We start from the raw sequence: 25,469 nt of genomic DNA on the forward strand, positions 1-25,469 counted from the left end.
TCTTTTACCTAATTTTAAAGTTATTTAATCCATTAATACCAGGTCTGTTAAATTAAAGATCCTGAAATTTGTTTGATCACTTAATGCTTTTGTTGGGAGATAAAAGTTAAGCTCTGATGTCTCTAAACTGAGAAAAAGCAAAAAGTTAATTTTTCACAGTCCATTTGCTCCTTCAATCACTTTATGTGTCCCGCAAGGAAGTATATCTATATATCTTGTCCATCATAACCCAGCTAATTCCTTATCCTGTATGTTTATTCCAGTGACATGAATAGATCAAGGGCCTGTCTGAGGTGTTAGCCCAGGGCTCCATAACCATAAATCTTGGACTGTCTCCTTTCTGTGCTGGCATTTGCTGCCAATTAGATTCAACAAGATGCTTCCAATTCACCTTCATTATAGACTAACCAAAAGTAGAGAGTTTGTATGTTGACACTTTACTTTAAAAACAACAATAATAAAACTAACAAGGAAAACAAAATACAAGATCAAGCCCACAAGTTTTGAAGTCAAACTAGAGTGTATACATTGATTCTCAGTCTACCTGCGAGGGGACCTTGGACAGCTAAGACAATGTCTTCCAGCTCTCATTTTCTCACAAATGTTAAGGAGAAGTTACAGTAGTTATTTTAGTTGTTTGCGTAATTGCTTACATGAGATACAATCTTCAAAGTTTTTACACACCTCCAGCCTGTGGCAACTACTTAATAAAATGCCACTATTGTCTTGCTTCTCTTAAATAAGTATCTGCGTGCAAGACATGACTTTTAACTTTTTTGGGTGGCATCTTCTTCATCTGTTCATTAATGAAGTTTGATGAGATAACAACCTATCATTCTAAGAATATAAACATAAAGAACACAGTTGCAAAAGTGTATAAAAGATGTCAAAAGACAATAATGTTATTTATATATGTTTCTACAACTGTCTTTTCTCAACAATCACTCCCATATTAGCTATGAAGTTCTACTGTACCATAGATCATTTGGAAAATATTATGATCTTTGAGGTTTCTTCAATAAACATTTATAATATAATAAAATCTAAGATTTATTGTTTATGACTGGCACTGTGCTGTGCTATATGTGTACAAACTCACTTGATCCTTGAAAAACTCATAAATACACACTCACACAAATTGGGAAAGCTGTATGTGTGTATATTTATAAGTATAAATATAGTTTATATTTATTTATAAGTATAAATATACATATAAATTTATGTATATGTATATATATATTTATACTTACAAAGTTTATATATAATATATATATATTTAAGGAGATATATATTCTTAAACTAATACCTTAATACATATTATGCACATTATTATATATGATATATATTATATAGTTCTAATTGATATAAAATTCTAACCAATATATATTTATACATATATAAAAGGGAAGTTATATATTATATATATATATAGACATATATATATAGTTGATGAGGAAACTCAGCCAGAACTTTCTCAGTGTATTTATTCAGTAAAATTTTACTATATCGTTAAATTTTTATCATTATCGTTACCATTTATCAAGTTCTAACCTTGCAGGATAAAACTGCTTTGTGATCTAACTCTCTCTCTACCTTTATACATCTTTTAGAACAAACTAGACTTTTAGGACCCATCTGAAATTCTAACTTGAAAATTTTTTCAAATATCTAGAAAGATTTTAATAAATTTTTAAATAGTCTAGAAGGTTCTAAATAAAAGTGTAGAATGCCAAATACAGGAAATAAACACATAATATGTTAATATGAGGCTTAAGTACTGGCATAAAAGTTTCAATCACTTTAAAAGGAAAATCATGTTAAATAAAGAGTGAAAAGAAAAATGATAATTCTTGGGCAGTACTGCTCAGTAAAAATACAGTGTGAAATATACATGTGAACCATGTATATTATTACTCCAGTACTCTTGCCTGGAAAATCCCATGGACGAAAGAGCCTAGTAGGCTGCAGTCCACGGGGTCGCTAAGAGTCGGGCATGACTGAGCGACTTCACTTTCACTTTTCACTTTCATGAATTGGAGAAGGAAATGGCAACCCACTCCAGTACTCTTGGCCTGGAGAATCCCAGGGATGGGGAGCCTGATGGGCTGCCGTCTATGGGGTCACACAGAGTCGGACACGACTGAAGTGACATAGCAGCAGCAACCATATTTAAAAAACGTAAATAGATGAAATTAATTTAACAATATATTAAACACATTACATTCAAAATATTTTCATGTCAACATATAATATTAAAAATTATTCATGAGCTCTATTACTTTCTGTTTGTCATATATACTCTGAAATCCAGTGTGGATTTGATACTTACAGAACATCTCAGTTCAGACTATTTACTTGCAAGTGCTCAACAATTACAAAGAACTAGTGCTTTTGAACTGTGGTGTTGGAGAAGACTCTTGAGAGTCCCTTGGACTGCAAGGAGATCCAACCAGTCCATTCTAAAGGAGATCAGTCCTGGGTGTTCTTTGGAAGGATTGATGCTAAAGCTGAAACTCCAGTACTTTGGCCACCTCCTGTGAAGAGTTGACTCATTGGAAAAGACCCTGATGCTGGGAGGGATTGGGGGCAGGAGGAGAAGGGGACGACAGAGGATGAGATGCCTGGATGGCATCACTGACTTGATGGGCGTGAGTCTGAGTAAACTCTGGGAGTTGGTGATGGACAGGGAGGCCTGGCGTGCTGCAATTCATGGGGTTGCAAAGAGTCAGACACGACTGAACTAAACTGAGTGACTATCAAGGTGGACAATACAGATTTAAGTCTGTACAGACTGTGGCTAATGTCTAAGGCATTACAATAGGTTAATCTAAAATCATGTATTCAATTTTGAGATTCAAAAATTATTGTAAGAAGGTATTATCTCTAGTTTGTATAGAAATCGCTGGTAGTTACAGGTGATAGGTGTCAGCTTTGCAGGTACTGGGACTGCAGGAGGGAGGAAAATGAACACTAGGGAGAAAAAGAGGGTCTATAATCGAGTCTTGGCTTGATTAAGTCACTTAAAATGCACAGAGCTCATTTTTCTCGCCTCTAAATTGGGGAATATTACATATTCTATGTACTTCTCTGCATCATTCTGAGGATACAATGAACTAACTTAATTTGTAGAGAATATGATGTAAAGAATGGTAACAATGGTTGTTTTTAAGATAATAGTGATGATTAGTGTTTGGTGAGGAAGATGATATCTGCATTGCTGTTTTTAACCTAAAATCTATATTAAATAATCTTTCCACAGGAAAATTGTTCTAAAAATAGATATCTACTTAAATCATTATCATATAAAACTCTTAAGAGTAAAAATGTCAACCAGTTACATAATTATTAAATTTGTTTAACTGTTGTTCTTATTGTATTTATTCACCAAAATGAGATCTTTAGTTCTAAAAATATGTCAAGAGATAAAGAAGGTCATCATGGGACATAGGGTAACATAATGGGAATGATAATGTTTATTTCCATGAGCTATATTAACTGGAAATATATTATAGGCCAGGGAAAAGTCATTTTGACTGTATTATCATAATAAAATTCTACATCAACATTCTGTGTCAACAAAACAAGTCAACTAAAGGGATTTTATATTTTACCAGGACACACAAAATTTTAATAAGAAATAGTTCAGTTAAGCACTATGATTAGCTGAATTTTTAATAGTTCATGTATTCTTGACTGGTTTATCACAAACATCAAATGCTCTTCTAAGTAAGAGTACAAGATTGCACATTAAAAAGTAGTTAAAGAATTTTAGGAAAAGCTTGCAGTTAAAGATATAAATTGTAATTACCCTTTACTTTTGGTGAGAGAAATGTCAGGGATAGTATATGAGAGAAAAATTTGGATTAACTCACATATTTGTAGAAGTTTCTTCAAAAGTTTTGTGTATGTTAGTCAGAGTGAAGCAGTGAATATCCTGATTTGAAATAATATTAATAACAACAGTAAATCTTAAGTTTCTATATCAAAGAGTAATAAACAGGTTAAGAATTAGATATCTAAGGACAAGATACATGCTTCATACTTTGGTTTGGTTTAGTTAGAGAAAATGCATTCTCAAATGGAATATTTTGCAGAAACCCAATATGTAAAACAAACCAAAGTGATATCTTATTAAAATAAATTATTTGTATGTTCAAATTTCTATTTTCTTCTTAAAGTCCATCAATAAAAAAGCGATTGTGATCAATTAAAATATTTAGAATTAGTTTAAGATTATTATCAAGCTTTGGTTATCATTATCTGTGTTTGTGCCTTTATATATAACTATAAATATGAGGAGAAGCAATGTAAAATTTCTGATATCGATTAATTGTAACCAACAAATATGAAAACATTGTGTAGTTCGAGGTAACAGTAGTCATTGTGTTTGTGTTTCTTAAGTATTTCCACCTGTGATATTTCCATTCTCTTTAATTTAGAGCACCCAGAGCTGGAAATATGGTGAACTTTGTTTTAAAGTTTAATCACTAATGATATCAAGAATTTGCTCACACACACTACCATAAGAGTAAGAGCTGTTGTTGTTCAGCCACCAAGTTGTGTCCGACTCTCTGCGAGCACGTGGACTACAGCATGCCAGGCTTCCCTGTCCCTCAGCATCTCCCAGAGTTTGTCCAAGTCTGTGTCCCCTGAGTAAAAGTTACACAACTACAATTTAGTATGTTTTAGAAGTATCTTTTATATATGCTAAAGGATATATTACTGTTGTTCTTCTTGTTTAGTCACTCAGTCATGTCCAACTCTTTAGAGACCTCATGGACTGTAGCCCACTAAGTTCCTCTGTCCATGAGATTTTCCAGGCAAGAATACTGGAGTGAGTTGCCATTTTCTTCTCTAGGGGATCTTCTCAAAGGATGCATATCAAGCAGAAGAAAAATTATGTCACATGGAAAGGCTAAGAAATGTGATAAAATATACTGGTACATATGTGAGTAAATTTAAAAATAACTAACATTATAAAATATAATAATATTGTCTAATTTAGCGATAATTAAAACTGAAACTGGATAATGGTACTATTTAAGTTGGGAGGAGATAATTAGAATAAACAACTGTAAGGTTTTATATTATTCTGTAGTATGATAAAAATATTAACTTCAGATGTCTTTAAGATAAGCAGACATGTAACAACACCTTCAGTTCAGTTCAGTCGCTCAGTCATGTCCGACTCTTTGCGACTCCATGAATCGCAGCACGCTAGGCCTCCCTGTCCATCACCAACTCCCGGAGTTCATTCAGACTCATCCTGTTGTCCCCTTTTCCTCCTGCCCCCAATCCCTCTCAGCATCAGGGTCTTTTCCAATGAGTCAACTCTTCACAGGAGGTGGCCAAAGTATTGGAGTTTCAGCTTTAGCATCAATCCTTCCAAAGAACACCCAGGACTGATCTCCTTTAGAATGGACTGGTTGGATCTCCTTGCAGTCCAAGGGATTCTCAAGAGTCTTCTCCAACACCACAGTTCAAAAGTATCAATTCTTCGGTACTCAGCTTCCTTCACAGTCCAACTCTCACATCCATACATGACCACTGGAAAAACCATAGCATTGACTAGATGGACCTTTGTTGGCAAAGTAATGTCTCTGCTTTTGAATATGCTGTCTAGGTTGGTCATAACTTTCCTTCCAAGGAATAAGCGTCTTTTAATTTCATGGCTGCAGTCACCATCTACAGTGAATTTGGCTTGGGTAATACTAAACGACATAGAACTTTTAAACAAATAAGTCATAAAGGAGAACTAAGGAAAAATCCATTATCAATATAAAGAGAAGAAAGAAAAAAGATAAAAAGACTGCAGTAAATCACATGATGACAACATACAGAATTGTCATACAGGTTGTAAAAATCCAGCAGCTGTCTGCTATTTCCAGGAGATAGATCTAAATTTGAAGACTTAGGGGAATTGAAGATGATTCTTTGCAATCCTGTGGACTATAGCCAGCTCCTCCTCTGTCCAAGGGGTTTTCCAGGCAAGAATACTGGGGTGGGTTGCCATTTCCTTCTCCTGGGGATCTTCCTGACCCAGAGATCGAACCCACATCTCCTGCATCAGCAGGTGGATTCTTTACCACTGAGCCACCAGGGAAGCTCCATTCATCAGGTAAATATTAACTAAAGGAAAATGAGTATAGAAATCATAATATTAGACAAAATAGACTTTAAGACAAAAATAATTCATATAAATAGTAATATTTTGGTACTAAGCACAATAGCAATTTAATTCACTAAGAAGATAAAAAATTCTAAACTAGTATAAACCTAAAATCACAACTTCCAAATACATAGAGTAGAAAATGTTGAGTACAAGATGAAAAATAGGCAATTTCACCATCAGAATGGAAGAACGGTGTGCATTTTGTACAAGCGGAAGACTAACTAGAGATACAAAATTTTAATCAACACAATTAACTAGCTTGATCAGATATCCTTAATATCTACATGGTCTTCTTGAATTCCCTGACCTCCTTTCCAGAGGAAAGGGAAAAGTCCATAGGTCCCTATGATCTTGAATTTGCTTAATCTCCTGTGTACACAGACTGCAGAAGTGTGGGAATGATGGAGACACGGTTTTCGATAAGCATCACGTGGATACACCGGTTCTTTTTTGAACAAAGGGATTATACAGTACCCCAATTCCATGACAACAAGTAAAGTTCAATGCTACATCCTATCAGTCTTAAAAAACTGCTGAAACTTTCCGGAACAGGACAGTGCCAGTGCACACCACACACGTTCTTGTCACCTCACTGTGTGCTGCTGGCCTTTCATTGAGCTTGTTCTTACCTGCCTGGTTTTAAATGAGCAGACAGGTGCACTTCTGAATTTTAATTCAGTGACTCTTCGCAGAGTTAAACAATCCCTGTTTATCAAGACTTTCAAGCACTGCCTACATATAGAAAAAGGGTGTATGTTTCAGAGAATGGGGATGGTATTTCAAAATCTGCACACAAAAAAGAGTTTGTGAACCTGGAATTTCAACATGTTTAAAACTGATTCACAGTTACTATGAAAGTGTATATTGGGTTTTATTAATATACTAGGTAGTTAAAAATAAAATCAGAATTAAAAGTACTAAGAACCATTGAGTAGAGGACCTTCAGCAGAGCACAGTTAAGAAAACCACGAGCGTATAATATAGACGATTGCTACACAGATCTTTAAACACAAAGGAAAAGCAAAATACGGGTATTGGGTATTTCCTACTAAGGAGTTCATTTCAGCCATCATATGTTTCTTCATCGTGCTAGTCATTGCGGGGTCATATCCCTGCCAGCAAGTATATAATCCAAGCGTGTTTGTGCTAAGTCACTTCAGTCGTGTCCGAATCTGTGTGACCCTATGGACTGTAGCTTATCAGGCTCCTCTGTCCATGGGATTCTCCAGGCAAGAAAACTGGAGTGGGTTGTCATTTCCTCCTCCAGGGGATATTCCTGACCTAAGGTTCGAACCTGCATCTCTTATATCTCCTGCATTGGCAGGCAGGTTTTTTACCATTAGTACCACCTGGGAAGCCCAATATAATCCAAGGACATGCACAAACAACCATCACACAGATACCCATACAAGCACATACCATGTATGACTCAATGTGGTTAAGTACTACACGCAGTAAAATTTTCTACCAAAACTTCTTGACTGATTGATTTAGTAATTCAGCTAAAACTTATAAAGCTTTTACCAAGTGTTGGGCACCATGGTAGACACAGGAGATGAAACACTGACAAAGATAGGCAAGATTCCTGCTCACATGGAGCCTGCATCCTAATTCAGGAGACAGACCAAATAAAGAAAAGAATGAATGAATGAGATAGTTTCAAAGAATGTCAACTTCCTTGAAGGAAATAAAAATCCTCAATGCAATTTTACAACTTCAACCTTACTGACATATTGGGTCAAATAATTCTTTATGATGGGATTGGTGCTGTGCATTGTAGGCTGTTTAGTAGCATCTCTGGCTTCTATTCACTAGATACCAATAGCACCTTCTCAGGTAAAACAACCAGCGAAATCTCCAGACATTGCCACATATCCCCTTGCGGGGGGCTGGGGTGGCAAATCCCTCCCCAGCTGAAAACCACTGTACAAGAGTGATGGGAATAAGAATGAGATTTTTTTGCTTTTGTTTTTCTTGGATGGTCAGGAAAGACCTCTTTAAGACCAAAAAAAAAAAATCCAACCAGGAAATATTTTGGAAGAAAGCTTTCTAGGCAGAGTTGAACAGTTAAGTGCTAAAGTGATAAGGTGATAATGAACTTGAAGTCTTAAAGGAGCAGACAGAGGCTTATTTGACTGAAGAGAAGCAGGATATGGCATCAGAGAGGTAGACAAGAGCAGACAGAGCTTTACAGGCCATGGTAGAAAGTTTAGATTTTTTAAAATGTGATAAATTTAGATAAAAAAGAGAATTTCAGATTAACTGTGAAGGAAGAAAGATTTCTAGTCAGACATTTAAAGGTGGAAAGACCTGGATTTTTACAGGCTAGAGTGAAAGACAGAAGTATTTGAGGTACTGATAAAAGATCAGAAAGGATAGAACCTGCCTGGAGTAGAGTAACAGATGTGCAGAAATGGAATTGCAGAATTGTCAGTAAAGTAGAGTCTAACTCAGGAGGAAGGGACTTTTGAGGGGAATCTTCTATTCCAACCACCAGTGGATGACAACTCAGAAAAATGCTCTCAAGGAGAGGGTATTCTAGGCAGCATACTGACAGCCACTGTGAGCTGTGGGACCCAATACATGTGCGTGAGTTCTGGCTCAATCCCGAACATGCCTCTTCAGGGAGGGAGGGCCCAAAGCCAAGAACAAGCCAAGCTAATGCCTAAGAGGAGCCAGAGACCAACAATCCAGGGACAGGCAACTAACAGTACAAAGCTGCCAATGGCTTGATTCTAATTTTGGATTGGCCAAAAAGTTCATTCTGGTTTTTCCCTATGCTGTTATGGAAAAACCCAAACTAACGTTTTGGTCAACCCAATACATTTTTCTTAGAGATTTTTAGGGGCAACACTCTCAAACCAATAAAGACAAAAATAATGAACATTAGCTCTTTCTTCCAACTCCCTCATAGTTGTAGCATTGCTACCATTTTTAAAAATATTGGCATGCGTGAGGCATGTGTCTAAGTGACTTTCTCATTTAATCTTCTGAACAGTTCTATGAGGTAGATTCTCTTATTTCCAACATTAAAAACATAAGGCACTAGAGCCTTGAGATATCCTGTTACTTGCCTATGGAATCTGAAACTTAAGTAGTTCTGGCTCAAGTCCAATTTCTGAGCCAACACATTATACTCAGATAAATCAATCCATACCATATACTGCTCAGATGAAGTGATTGACAAAGGTGAGATCTCTTGCCAAAGGCCATACCCAGCTAATATCTGGTTGAGGAACAATTTGTAATGAATTGCTAACTTGTGAAGACCTACTCAGTCTGGGAGTTGGTGATGGACAGGGAAGCCTGGAGTGCTGCAGTCCATGGGGTCACTAAGAGTTGGACACAACTGAGCAACTGAACTGAACTGAACTGAAGAGCCACTAATGCTAGTTATTTTTCTAGGCAATGTATATACATTATGTTGAATCATCTTCACAAAATCTACAATAAAGGTCTTATTAGCTGTCTTAAATTATATGAGAAATCAGAGGGCGAGAGATCTTAAATAACTTGTCCAAAGTCACATGGGTTTCCCTGGTAGCTCAGAGGTAAAGAATTCGCCTGCAGTGCAGGAGACGCAGGTCCACAGGTTCAATCCCTGGGTTGTGAAGATCCCCTGAAGAAGGAAATAGCAACCCACTCCAGTATTCTTACATGGAAAATCCCATGGACAGAGGACTCTGGTGGGCTATAGTCCATGGGGTTGCAAGAGTCAGACACGGCTTAGCGACTAAGACCACCACCACCATCAAAGTCACACAAACAGCAAGTGGTAGAATTGAGACTGCAATTTAGTCAAATGCCCAGGTCTTCATCACTACACTAAATATCATAGAACACAGTTCTTTTCAGAAAACAAGAAACTTTAAGAAACTCTTATATAGTCTTATTTCTTAAAAATAAGACATATGATTTTAAATATTGCAACCTTATTTAAAAGAATTCACAAAGATGTCTGATAATGTTCTAAGCAGGGGCAATCCTTGGAAAGCCTCAATTACTGTGTTTCTGTTTGTGCAGAAGTCCTAAAGAAAATATGATAAATTCATTATTTAATTCATGTCACATGATACCTTAACTTCTAAATAAGCATAGGAAAAGAGGGCTGTGGGCATTGGTTCTACAGTCCCGTTTAATGCACAGGCCAGTTAATGACCTCAGGTATGTCCACATTTCTTCAGGTGAAGACCTGTTCCTGTCTCATCTGCACTCGCATTTCCAGATCTTCTAACCAAACACAGTTTGAGGAATCAACAAAGACCTAGAGTTGCAGAAGCTAGTTTTACAATCCATGTATTTGCCTGACATCAGAATGGCAGACTGTTGCTACCAGTGTGTTAGCACACTTTCCATGGCATCATTGGGACATAAGAGACTGTCCCAGTCTGTTGGTGACCCAGTCTGTAGAAAAGTGTATATTCTCAAGCAAGAAAATTGGAGGTATTAAAAGGTATCTGTGAAACAGTAGAAGAGAGGCAGTACTTGGCACCAGAAGTGGCAAATTTCAGCCCAGTGTTACCCTTTACAAGTTTTGTGGCCTTGGGCAAGTCACTACAATGGTTCTGAGATTAGGGCTCTTCATTCTGCAAGAGGCAACCTGATCTTGACCCTGGCTACTGGGCAGGTTGCAGTGCAGATCAATAAAACAGTGTGTTGGGTAGTTTATGGGCTGTATAATGATGCTCTAACGGTAAAGGACAATGTTCATAACAGAGATAATTTTAACTAAACTAAACAGAGCGCATCTCATTTGTCCTCAGGTCCTTCGGATGATGCCAGAGAACTGCAGCCAAGCTGACTCAAACCTATGTATTCTGGGGCTACAGGAAAGACGAAGTCGACAGGAATAAGATATGCATGCTGCTGGCAGCTTCCTGAGATAGAAACGGAAAATTCTTAGTCTTTCAAGGCACTAAATCCAACCTGACTAGGCACAACTAATGTGAATGAGACAACCTTTGCAGATTCTGTAGCAACTAGCTATGAAATCTTTAATATTAATAATACCGGTGACAATAATAGCAGTTCAGGTATCAGTTAATTACTTTTGCAAACAAAATACTCGGAGACTTACAGGCTTAACAACAATTGTTTATTCTTAGTTTCTCTAACTGCATGTTGGTTAAACTCAGGCAGTCCTGCCTGACTCAGAATGAGGCCCACTGGGGCTTGGCTTCTCATCCTGGGTTGGGCTCCTGTGTGTTCATTCTGAAGCCCAGGCAAAGGAGACAGCACCTACTTAGCCTTTTCTGCAAAGCCTTTTCAGAGCAATGTCACAGGTGCCAGAGAACCCATGTGAGAGCTCATTTCAGACCTCTGACCAAATCTGTTTAAGTCATATTCACTAGGCACTTACTATGTGTTCAAGCAACTGAATGCTTTACCCTTTTTCTTTCAAATAATTTTCACATCAACGCTATAAAGCCAGGCCTATTTTTCTCCTCATTTAAAAGCGAATGAAATGGAAGTAAAGAAAAATTAAGAAACTTTCCCAATATCTTGCTGCTAGTCAATGGCAGGGTCAGGATTCCTGTATTGGCAGTGGACTCCAGGGATTTGCCAGTATATTCTATTGTCTGCTTAAATCCTTAATCTATCAATACTGCAATTAAAACGAGACTAGTTTCAAAGTATTGGATGTACCAAATTGGATGAACCCATGGTATGCGTTCCCATACCATGACCCTTAAACATGAATTTTATTTTGTTTATGTTATGTTATATTTGCTACACACAAAGTGTATATGTTGATAACATGCATCTACCCTGTGATGTCTAATAAAGTCAACACAGAAATCTACCACCCAGAATCTAGAATATTGCCAACATCTTTGTGTGCTCTTTATGCCTCCTCCCTGAAGGTAACCACTGTCTCGAATTTTATATTAATCTCTTGCTTTTTTAAACAGATTGATCATATGTGTCTGTGTCAAATAATTTTGCTTAATTGAAACATCAACTTTGCTGTCATATGTGACTACAGTTAATCTATTTTTTATTATTGTATAATAGTACACTTAGTGAATATATCACAATCTTTCAATTATGCTATCTGTGAATACTGGGTTTCTCCTAATGTATACACTATTAAAAATAATGTTTCTATGAACAATTTCAATATTAATGTATGGGTTTTTGCTATTCCACCATCCTTACCAATACCTGGTATTGTCAGACTCATAATTTAGGGAAAGTAAAATAATATTTTATTGTGATATTAATTTGTGTTTCCCTGCTTACTAAGCAATTTTGGCACATTTTTCTTAGGTAATCTACCACATATGTTTTCCTACCTGAAAACTGCTTATCCATGACCCCGGCCAATTTTCCTACTGGGTTATTTGTCTTGCTTATTGATTCATATCAACTGTTTATATAGTTATTACATTCATATAAAAGTACCCATTAAATATATTACTGATACCTTCTGTGTCTTTTTATTCTTTTTATAGGAAACAGTTAAAAGATTTATCAATCTTTTCCTGCACAGTTGTACTGACTTGAATAGTGTCCCACTCAAAATTCATGTCTACTCAGCACCTGTGAGTGAGACTTTATCTGGAAATAGGGTCTTTACAAATAAAATCACATTAAGATGAAGTTGAACTTGATTAGGGTGGGCCCTAAATCCTATCACTGATGTCTTATAAAAGGGAAATGAGGACACAGAGAGAGAATAGCCACAGGGGAGATCACATGACAACAAAGGCAGACACTGAAATAGGGTCACTGGACCAAAGCTTCCAGTAAGGACCAGAGCTGGGAAGAGTCAAGGAGTAATTCTTTCTTAAAGCATTCAGAATGTAGAGGTACCTTGTAGTTTTCAAAACCATGAGGGAATATATTTTTGTACTGTAAATCACCCAGTTTGCAGTAATTTATTACAGCAAGCACAAGAAACTAATACAATTGTCAACCATTTTTGCATTATAACTTCTTTAATTCTAAAGCTATTAAAAAAACTATATTTTAATCTAAAATTGTAGATACTTGCCTTCACATTTAAGCTTTAAATTCATCATGTACTACTTTTCTTTATGGGCATGAGATAGGAATCTCATTTTATTCTTTTGTTTATTTATTTGAATAATGAATTGTTCCAGAATCATTTATTGAAAGGTTCATTTTTCTCCATAATTTTGCAAAAGTTCCATTATATATGAAAATGCCACATAAGTTTGGCTTTCCTTTTGGGCTTTTGGGTATGTTCCATTGGTCAAATTGCCTATCATGCTATTCTTTATTGATTATTATAAATTTATCATAGTTCTTCCTATCTAATAGAGCTAATACTATCACATTCTTTCTCTTTCCTTTTTTGTTTTTCAGAAGTCTCTTGGTTGTTCTCAGGCTTCTGATCTTCCATTTAAATTTAAAATCAGCTTGTAAAGCTCTTTTATAAAACTCTGTTGAGACTTTTATATAATCTATATGTCAACTTGAAAGAATAACATTTTTATAATGTTAAGCCTTCCTATCATAAAAGTGATTACATATTATTATTTATTTATATTTTAAAATAAAGTAATGCAAGTAATGCATGCATGCATGTTAAGTTGCTTCAGTGGTGTCCATCGCTTTGCAATCCTGTAGAGCCCACCAAACTCCTCTGTCCATGGGATTCTCCAGGCAAGAATACTGAAGTGGGTTGCCATGCCCTCCTGCAGGGGATCTTCCTGACCCAGGGATCAAACCCTCATCTCTTATGTCTCCTGCATTGACAGGTGGGTTCTTTACCACTAGTGCCATCTGGGAATCCCCAGATAAAGTAATAATGTGTTATAATTGCACACTTACTGTTGAATTTATTCCTAAATACTGTACATACTTTGTTGTTCAGTGTAACATTATCTTTCCAAAACTGTGTTTTAAAAATTCTTTGCATATATATAACTGCAAATTTTGATTGACAGTATTATATCCACCTTGTTATAGTCTATTAACTAATTTATATACACTTATTTATATATTTATGTATATTTATATATAATCACATGCCAAAAAAAAAAAGTGGGAGCTTGGGTTCTTCCTTTCCAGTTCTTAGAGTCTTTGCATCTCCTTCTTTCCTTACTGTACTTGCTGTGTCTCCAGTACAATATTGTACAGTAGCAGTAAAAGTTGGCATCTTTGTCTTATTCCTAGTCTGAAATGTAATGCTTCTATTGTTTTAGTGTTAAGAATTATGTTTGCTGTAGGTTTTCATACTGTTTAACAGACTAAAGAAATACTTTAAAAAATAGAAAGACTTTTCTATTCACAGTTTGCTCAAGTTTTATCACAAATGAGTATGAGAAATATCAAGAGCTTATTTGACATCTATTGCAAATTTGTGGGTTTTATTCTTCAATGCATTAATGTGGAAAATATATAAATAAACTTATTTAAGAACCACTTAAGAGAGGTATGACTGACACACAAAAAGTTGTACATATGAAGGCAATGGCAACTCACTCCAGTGTTCTTGCCTGGAGAATCCCAGGGACAGAGGAGCCCGGTAGGCTGCCGTCTACGGGGTCGCACAGAGTCGGACACGACTGAAGCAACTTAGCAGCAGCAGCATACATCTAAATGTCTTTGGCATTAAGTATACTGGTGGCTCAAGGGCTAAAGAATCCGCCTGCCAATGCAGGAGATGCAGGTGTGATCCCTTGGTCGAGAATATTTCCTGGAGGAGGAAATGGCAACCCGTTTCAGTATTCTTGCCTGGGAAATGCCATGGACAGAGGAGGCCGGTGGGTTACAGTCCATGGAGTCACATAGAGTTGGACACAACTTAGCAACTAAACAACAACATTACATCCATGAAACCACCATGACAATCTTTGCCATAAACAAATCCATCACTTCCAAACGTTTCCCCGGCCCTTTTTGTTTACCATTAATTTTGAGTGTTGTAAAAACACTATGGCTGCACAGCACTGGAGCAGCGGCTGCATGGTATTGGAGTGGCCATGAGGAGATACGTCCAAGGTCAGAGAAGCCCCACAAGATGGTAGGTGCTGGAGCGTCAGCTCCATGACGTTGGAGCAACTTTGAGGAGATACCCCACATCCAAGGGCAAAGGAGAAGCCTCCACAAGACAGTAGGGGGAGTGAATTCATGTTTAGAATCAAACCACATTCCTGCCAGAGACCAGGACCCAGAGACCCCACAGAGACTGAGACAGAACTGTGTTTGAGCATCTCCTGTGGAGGTGCTGGTCAGCAGTGGACTGCTGCAGGGGCATGGGCTCTGGGTGCAGCAGACATGGATATGGCATAAGCCCTGTTGGAGGAGGTCACCATTAATCCCACCAAAGAGCTGCCAGAACTTACACAGGACTGGCAAATAGACCCTTGGAGGGCACAAGCAGAATCTTGTGGACACCAGGACCCTGGAGAAAGAAACAGTGACCCCACAAGAGACTGACCCAGACTTGTCCAGGAGTCTCCAGTGGAGGCATGGGTCAGTGGTGGCTTGCTGCAGGGTTGGGGGCAATGAGTGTAGCAGTACAAACAGGCGACCTTTTGGAGGAGGTTGTCATTATCTTCATTACCTCCACCATAGTTTTGCCCCAGGTAAATAACAGAGAGGGAACACCGACCCACCCATCAACACAAAATTGGATTAAAGATTTACTGAGCATGGCCCCACCATCAGAACAAGACCCAGTTTCCCCCTCAGCCTCTCCCATTGGAAAGCTTTCATAAACCTCTTATCCTCCATCAGAGGGCAGACAGACTGATAACCACAATCACAGAAAACTAACCAATCTGACCACATGGACCACAGCCTTGTCTAACTCAATGAAACTGTGAGTCATGCCATGTAGGGCCACACAAGATGGGTGGGTCATGGTGAAGAGTTCTGTGGTCTCTCACAGAACTATGGTCATGTGGACATTTTGGTCATGTGGACAAAAATGTGGTCCACTGGAGAAGGGAATGGCAGACCACTTCAGTATTCTCGCCTTGAGAACCCCATAAACAGTATGAAAGGCAAAAAGATGGGACACTGAAAGACAAACTCCCCAGGTCAGTAGGTGCCCAATATGCTTTTGGAGATCAGTGGAGGAAAAACTCCAGAAAGAATGAAGAGATGGAGCCAAAGCAAAACCAGCACCCAGTTGTGGATGAGACTGGTGGTAGAAGCAAAGTCTGATGCTGTAAAGAGCAATATTACATAGGAACCTGGAATGTTAAGTCCACGAATCAAGGCAAATCAGAAGTTGTCAAACAAGAGATGACAAGAGTGAACATTTTAGGAATTCAATATTTTAGGAATCAGTGAACTAAAATGGACTGGAATGGGTGACTTCACCTCAGATTACCATTATCTACTACTGTAGGCAAGAATCCCTTAGAAGAAATGGCGTAGCCCTTCTAGTCAAAGCAAAAATAAGACCAGGAGCTCACTGCATCTCAGATCATGGGCTCCTTATTGCCAAATTCAGACTTAAATTGAAGAAAGTAGGGGAAATCACTAGACCATTCAGGTATGACTTAAATCAAACCCCTTACAATTATACAGTGGAAGTAAAAATAGATTCAAGAGATTAGATCTGATAGATAAAGTGCCTGAAGAAATATGGATGGAGGTTCCTGACATTGTACAGGAGACAAGGGACAAGACCATCCCCAAGAAAGAAATGCAAAAAAGCAAAATGGCTGTCTGAGGAGACGTTAAGGAAAGATATACCCATTTGAATGCAGAGTTTCAAAGAATAGCAAAGAGAGATAAGAAAGCCTTCCTCAGGGATCAGTGCAAATAGAGGATAACAATAGAATGGGAAAGACTATAGATCTATTCAACAAAATTAGAGATACCAAGGGAAATGTTTCATGCAAAGATGGGCACAATAAAGGACAGAAATGTTATGGACCTAACAGAAGCAGAAGATATTAAGAAGAGGTGGCAAGAATAAACAGAAGAAATATACCAAAAAAATCTTCATGACCCAGATGATCACTCAGCTAGAGGCAGACATCCTGGAATGTGAAGTCAAGTGGACCTTAAGAAGCATCACCACAAACAAAGATGGTGGAGGTGATGGAGTTCCAGTTGAGCTATTTCAAATCCTAAAAGATGATGCTGTGAAAGTGCTGCACTCAACATGCCAGCAAATTTGGAAAACTCAGCAGTGGCCACGGCACTGGAAAAGGTCCGTTTTCATTCCAATCCCAAGAAAACCCAATGCCAAAGAATGCTGAAACTACTGTACAATTGCACTCATCTCACACGATAGTAAAGTAGTGCTCACAATTCTCCAAGCCAGGCCTCAACAGTACATGACCGTGAACTTCCAGATGTTCAAGTTGGTTTTAGAAAAGGCAGTGGAACCAGAGATCAAGTTGTCAGCAACTGTTGGATCATCAAAAAAGCAAGAGACTTCTGGGAAAACATCTATTTCTGCTTTATTGACTATGCCAAAGCCTTTGACTGTGTGGACCATAACAAACTGTGGAAAATTCTTAGAGTTGGGAATACCAGACCACCTGCTTTTTGAGAAATCTGTATTCTGGTCAGGAAACAGTTAGAACTGGACATGGAACAACACACTGGTTCCAAATAGGAAAAGGAATACATCAAGGCTGTATATTGTCACCCTGCTTATATTTAACTTATATGCAATACATCATGAGGAACGGTGGGCTGGATGAAGCACAAGCTGGAATCAAGATTGTCTGGAGAAATATTAATAACCTCGGATATGCAGATGGCACCACCCTTATGGATAAAGTGAAGAAGAACTGAAGAGCCTTGTGATGAAAGTCAAAGAAGAGAATGAAAAAGTTGGCTTAAACCTCATCATTCAGAAAACTAAGATCACAGCTTCTGGTCCCATCACTTCATGGCAAATAGATGGAGAAACAGTGGAAACAGTGACAGACTATTTTGGGGGCTCCAACATCACTGCAAATGGTGAATGTAGCCATGAAATTAAAAGACACTTGCTCTTGGGAGATGAGTTATGACCAACCTAGACAGCATATTAAAAAGCAGAGACATTATTTTGCCAACAAAGATCCATCTAGTCAAGGGTATGGTTTTTCCAGTAGTCATGCATGGATGTGAGAGTTGGATTATAAAGAAAGCTGAATGCCCAAGAATTGATGTTTTTGAACCGTAGTGTTGGAGAAAACTCTTGAGAGTCCCTTGGATTGCAAGGAGATCCTACCAGTCCATCCGAAGGGAAATCAGTCCTGAATATTTATTGGAAGGACTGATGCTGAAGCTAAAACTCCAATACTTTGGCCACCTGATGCAAAGAACTGGCTTGTTTGAAAAGACCCTGATGCTGGGAGGGACTGAATGTAGGAGGAGAAGGGAACGACAGAGGATGAATTGGTTGGATGGCATCACGCACTCAATGGACATGAGCTTGAGTAAACTCCGTGAGTTGTTGATGGACAGAGAGGCCTGGCATGCTACAGTCTGTGGGTCGCAAAGAGTCAGACATGACTGAGTGACTGAACTGAACTGAAAAACACTATGTGCATGTGTACTTGCCAAGTCACTTTAGTCATGCTCAACCCTGTGTGACCATGGGGACCGTATCCCACCAGGCTGTTCTGTCCATGGGATTCTCCAGGGAAGATCACTGGAGTGGGGCTCCATGCCCTCCTCCAGGGGATCTTCCCCACCCAGGGAGAGAAACAGTGTCTCTTATATCTCCTGCATTGACAGGTGGGCTCTTTACCACTAGTGCCACCTGGGAAGCCCCGCAAACACTACACATTTTACCATGTTCTTAGCAAATTTTTAAATATATAATACAATATAGTTAACTATAGATACTATGCGGTTCCCAAGATCTCCAGGATCTACTCACCTAGCATAACTAAAACCTTGTGTCCTGTGACTGATACTTTCCCGTTTTGTCTTTCTCCAGTCCTCTGGCAACCACTTTTCTACTGTGTTTCTATTAGTTTGACTACTTTAAACTTCTCATGTAAGAGGTATTCTGCAGTATTTGGTCTTCAGCGTCTAGCTTATTTCACTTAGTATAATGTCTTCCAGGTTTATCCATATTTTCACAAATGGAAGGATTCCCTTATTTTATAAAGCTGAGTAGTATTCCATTGTGGGTATATACCACATCTTCTTTATCCTTTCATCTGTTTGCAGACGTTTAGGTTGTTTCTGTGTCTTAGCTATCACAAATAATGCTGTAATGAGGTTGCATGTCTTTTCATTAGTGACTTTACTTTGTTTCAATACACACCCAGAAGTGATACTGCTGGATCATATGGTAGTTCTATTTTTAATTTTTGGAGGAACCTCCATATTCTTTTCCAAAGTAGCCGTACCAATTTACATTCCCACTAGCAATGCAGGGGGTTACCTTTTCTCCACACCCTTGCCAAAACTTGATATCTTTTGTCTTTTAAAACAATAGCCATTCTAAGAGGCATGAGGTGATATCTCATTGTGGTTTTGATTTGCATTGTTCCTGATGATTAGCCACGTTGAGCATCCATTTATATATCTTTTGCCTCTGTCTGCCTTGTTTGCAGAAATGTCTGTTCTGTTTTTTGCTCATTCATTTTCAAATCAGGTTATTTGCTTTTGCTATTGAATTGTAAGAATCTCTTACAATTTTTGGAATACTAACCCTTTAACAAATGCATAGGTTGCAATTTGATTGCATTCCATTCTACAGGTTGCCTTTTTATTTTATTGTTTCCTTTGCGATGCAGAAACTTTTTAGTTTGATATAATCCCTCTTGTCTACTTTTGCCTTGGTTGCCTGTGTTTTGGGCAAGAAATCATTGAAGAAACACTTGAGGTTAACTTACTTCTGAACCCCTGGAATAAACTCAGTTTTGATACATTACCTTTTGTATATAGTGCCAAATTTTATTTTGCTGCTATTTTGATTAATATATTTGCATTTATACTTATGAATGAAACCATTTCTTGTTTCCACTTTGGCTCATACGATGGAATTGTTGAGTAATCTCTCCTTTTGTATTCTGTGAAAGAATCTGCATGAAATTGGAAAGATTTGTTCTTTGAGAGTGCTGTAGAATTTTCCTAGAAAGTCATCTTGGTCTGGTGCTTTCTTTGAATTAGTGAATTTATAAATTTATAAAAGATTTGAGGGAGACAATTAATAAGCCTGGCTCTCTAGAAAGTACACACTAAACATTGCCTGACAAGTAAATGGGACACATTCTTCTTAGTGAACATGGAAATTTCATAACATAGTTTCATGTTGTATGCCAAAGAATCAGACTCAACTGTCTTCAAGGAACTAGTAAAATTGAAAAGATTAATAAAACAAATAATATCTAATACGATGAACATGTGCCAGCCCTTTGCTATAGAAATATCCTAATGTGATATTAGACTGTCTCTGTGTTTCTAACAACTTTGGCTTTATATTTTTTGAAGCTATTTGGTGAAGTGGAAACACGTTGAGAATTATTCCCTTTACCTAGTGAGTTGAGATTTTATTTTTTTTATTTAATGACTTTTTATATCTAATAATCTTTGAATTAATTTTTTCTGTATATATTTCCATTCATGAATCACAAATGTTTATTTTCTAGCACAGTTCTAATATCAAAGAGCTAGCTATACTGGATATAAAAATAGATCTTCACTTGTCAAATATCTGCTTATTTTTGACAACTTTTAAAAGTCGGATGCTCATTTTTATTCCACCTTTTATTTCTTTAAATAGTTCATACTACAACTGTTTGCATCCTCCTGTCCCATCATTCTTTCTAGCTACTGATGTCAAGATGCTTTTCTTCCAAGTTTTGATCAACCTGGTGCTGGTGCAACCTCACAGTAACTCACTCCTTTTGAAAGTTGGATCAGCTTCCAATATTTTATTCTTTGTACTTTCAATGTCATGAAATAGCCTAAAGATTTTTTTCAATGTGAAATTTTTGCCGGTCTTCACGTATCTCTTTCTTCTTTCTCCAGAATTTATCTAAGTCATGGCATGGGGTACCTACAAGAAGGTGGTTAATCCCTGAGCCTGTGAGGTACTTCATGTCCATGCAGCTACTTCTGACCTTGGGGACTGGGAGTGGATGGATAAATGTGTCCTCATCCTTAAGATGGATAACTTAGGTAGGTCCCTAATCTATTACGATTATTAAGATTAATGGCCATATAAGAAGAGAAAGAGGAAGATCTCTATCTCTCTCTCCTTGTGTGCAAGCACACAAACAAGCATGGAAGCATACAATGAGACCATGGCCACCAGCCAAGCAAGAAAAGATGCATCAGAATGAAATCTACCCTGCCAGCACCTTGTTCTTAGACTTCGCAGCCTCCAGAACTGTGAAAAATAAATTTCTGCTTTTTAAAAACTCACCCAGTCTGTGGTATTTTGTTATGGCATTCCAAGCTGAGTAAGACAAGGTGTTTTATTTCTTTGTTAAAAAAGAAAAATCATATCAAGGGTAGTTTAAACTCTGCTTGTCTTCTTCTTTTACATCACAGGACTTATGATACCCAGCCAGCATCTTTTCTTGCCTTGGAAAATTGTCATAGCCCTTTCTAAGTACAAATCACATTCCAACATTTTATCCTTGAGTTTCAATGTCATGAAATATCTCCAAGAGCTCTTCTACTGTGAATACTTTTTCTGATGTCACTTCTTCTAGGGCACCTTCATATTTTCATCACAATTCCTTTCCCTGTTTATATTGATAAGTTTGCCTTCACTAAGTTCCTTTGACTGTACATCTAGATAGCTTAAAAGATGATATGATCCATGTAGGATCATTTGAATCCTACATCTGAAGACTATTAGCTATCTGGCTTGACAATATACTTATTCTAATTTTTTTGAGTTTTAATGTCTTTATTTGTAAAATAAGGTTCCTTGATAGCTGGAGCTAATAACAGCACTTAGCATTGTTTTTGTTTCTTTCTTTCTTTCTTTCTTTTTTTTTTTTTTTTGCTATCACTCATTAAGCATTCATATACAGGTAGGATGCTAAAAGTGTTAATATGGTAATGACTAGGAAATGTTATATTTAATATTTCCTTTTCTTTATAGATGTTAGTGTTTTCCATGTTATTTGGTGAATGTGTACTTTTTAATTGAAGTATATTTTATTTATAATATTGTGTTAGTTTTAGGTATACAACAAAGAGATTCAGTTATGTATTTTCTTCAGATGATTGTCTATTATAGGTTATTATAAGATATGGAATATAGTTCCTTGTGCTATACAGTAAATCCTTACTGCTTATCTACTTTATATATAGTAGCTTGTATCTGTTAGTTCCAAGTTCCCAATTTATTCTTCTGTCCTTGCTTTTCTCCTTCAGTAAGCATAGTTTGTTCTCTATGTATGTGAATCTGTTTCTATTTTGTATAGAGTTTTTGTTTTCTTTTTGGTTTCCATATAAAAGTGATTTATATAATATTTGTCTGATTTCACTAAATATACCATTCTCTAAGACCATACACATTGCTGCAAATCGTAGCATTTCACTCATTTTTATGGGATTTTTTTTTTCAGTCCCCCAAATGTGGCTTACATGTTTAAAAGATACTTGGCCCACACCAAATACTATTTATCCATAAGATAAGAATATCGTTCAGAAAAGTCATGACCTGTAAATGAATATGAACAGCCTCTTTTCATATGTCTTATTTTAAAGAATAATTTAAATAATTAGTGGTTAACTGTACATGAATCAGTGTTTCTTGTGACGTTTCCACTAGGGTTACTATAAATGAACCAATGCCTATAATCAAATCAAAATAATATCATTTGAAAATAACTATATCTTTGATTTATAAAGCCTTTTGCAGCACAATATTTAAACTAAGAAACTCCAACTTTTAAAATCCTGCCATCATTGTATTTGTAAAGTAATACTGTCTTCCAATAATTTATATTATTTTAACTTTTTCCTATCTATTTATAATTTATTGAGCAATTCACAAAAATGCTATTATTGACTTTATAATAAAGTCATAATTCCCTAATCAAAAACTAATGAAAATGTAATTTGCCAAAAATCATATGCTCTCTAGAGATTTACTATTTTGATAAATAGCTTATTTTTTGAGATGCAAAAGGGGAACTTGCCTGTATCCATGGGCTTCTTCTTTAACTTAAGCATATGCTGAGAAAATGAAGCCACAGGTAGGTCTTCTACATAGAATTGTCTTAGGATTGTAATGCAAAAGACTGCTTTGAAAAGACTATTTCCTAACTTTAATTAGGCCTTGATCATACGTGGAAAGAAAACTCCAATGGAAAAAGAAGATTGTTATATTAAAATTTTGCTTTTTAAATGAATATATAGTATGGGTTAGTCAGTCCTAACAGTTTGATTAGGGAGATACAAAAAATAACACAAACCAACTACCATCACTTTTAACTTAAATTTATAATTTTTTAAATTTATAATTTAAAAATTTTTTAATTTATAATTTTTTAACTTAAATTTATAATTTTTCTGTGTTCTATTTTTATGAAGGTGAGTTTCAGTATAATTCTGAAAAATAATATCTTCTCTCTTATAATATATATGAAACTTCAGTCTTACAGTATTTTAGGTAAGGTAACTATACAGGCTAAAAAAAAGTCAGCGGAAAAAAGATGAAAACATGAATGGTCCATGACTGAAAATTTCTACTCCTGGGTACATTCACAGCAGAAATGTGTGCATGTCCATAAAAGGTATGTATTTGAATATTTTAATATTCAGACCAGCATTTTTTAATAGCCCCAAACTGGAAACTACTCAAAAGTTCATGTCTCTGGAATGGATTCATAGCAGTATATTCACTCATCAAAAATGAGGATGAATCATCCGAATAACACAGTCTCACAGACCAACTTGCCAATTCAGTGTTGAATAAACGTCAGACAAACAAAAAGACGTAGACCATTGATTCCATTCTATAAGTATAATGTAGGCAAAATTAATCTATCCTATCAAAAGTCAAAATAGTGGTTACTCTGGAGGTTGGGGGAATCATATGTGGACAAAAGCATGAGGGGGCTTCTAGTGGGCTTCTTTTTGAGTGCTGCTCACACAGGTGTATACAACTTGTGAAGATATATTTAACTGTACAATTCTATGTGCATAAAGTGAAAGTGAGTGAAGTCGCTCAGTCGTGTCTGACTCTTTGCAACCCCGTGGACTGTAGCTCTCCAGGATCCTCCGTCCATGGGATTCTCCAGGCAAGAATACTGGAGTGGGTTGCCATTTCCTTCTCTAGGGAATCTTCCTGACCCAGGGATTGAACCCAGGTCTCCCGCATTGCAGGCAGACGCTTTAACCTCTGAGCCCCCAGGGAAGCCCTATGTGCATGTTTCTTTATAAATGCTTGTGACAAAATAATTTCATTTGCTTACTTCAATTTATACACTGTTTATGTTAATTTTAAACAGCTAAGTGTACTTAATAACAAGACTATCATCTTACTTGCAGAATATTCTTTACAAACGAACTAATGATACATTCATAAAACATGATGCAAAATCTAGTTCTTCCACAAAATGGAGGAGCAGTGTTTTTGTGGCATTACAGTAGCATTGTCGTAGTTATGCCACTTATTTTTCTGTTAGGCTTAACTATATTAACATACCTGAAGAATGCAGAATAAATATTTTGTACCCCACTTCAAAAAGCATTTTATTATACAAACATTAAAATTTATTTCTCCAGAAAATACTATATAGCATAGTTAACTGAATTTGCATATTACTGTGGATTAAGATCAGAACTTTGCTCTTAAAGAGTATGTAGAGTTGAAATTAGGGCTTCCCTGGAGGCTCAGACAGTAAAGAATCTGCCTGCAATGCAGGAGACACAGGTTCCATCCCTGGGTCGAGAAGATACCCTGGAGAAGGGAATGTCTACCCACTCTAGTATTCTCGCTTGGAGAACTCCATAGACAGAGGAGCCTGGTGGGCTACTGTCCATAGTGTTGCAAAGAGTCAGACATGACTGAGCTATCAAAACACACACACACACACACACACACACACACACACAGAGTCAAAATTACCTTTGAAAATTCTCCAATAATGTGACAGACCAAAGATTGCATTACAACTCCCAACCCTGTTTTCCCCCTCTAACACTAATTTGATCATTTTTCCCTCTGATTGACTATAAGGTAAAGGAGCTCTCTTACATTTAGAGCCATCTTCCTAAAAGGAAACAAAAATATCAAACTCATATTCACCTAAGAGGCACCTGGAGCTGTAATAACCTGTGCTAAAGTAGGTCTGAAAGTGAAAGTGAAGTCTCTCAGTTGTGCCCAACTCTTTGTGACCCATGGACTATACAGGCCACGGAATTCTCCAAGCCAGAATAC

General features: G+C 37.0%; 1 long non-coding RNA gene across 1 annotated transcript in view; it reads left to right on the plus strand.

Moving 5' to 3' along the window:
* Positions 1-12,598, plus strand: part of LOC132658212 (uncharacterized) — a 53,675-nt gene extending 41,077 nt beyond the window's left edge. The window contains exon 2 of the long non-coding RNA XR_009597508.1: positions 10,936-12,598. This is a non-coding gene — a long non-coding RNA (uncharacterized LOC132658212). The remainder of the gene's footprint in view (positions 1-10,935) is intronic.
* Positions 12,599-25,469: the final 12,871 nt, after the last annotated feature.

The sequence above is a fragment of the Ovis aries genome, chromosome 19, assembly GCF_016772045.2.
Source record: "Ovis aries strain OAR_USU_Benz2616 breed Rambouillet chromosome 19, ARS-UI_Ramb_v3.0, whole genome shotgun sequence".
NCBI lineage: Eukaryota > Metazoa > Chordata > Mammalia > Artiodactyla > Bovidae > Ovis > Ovis aries.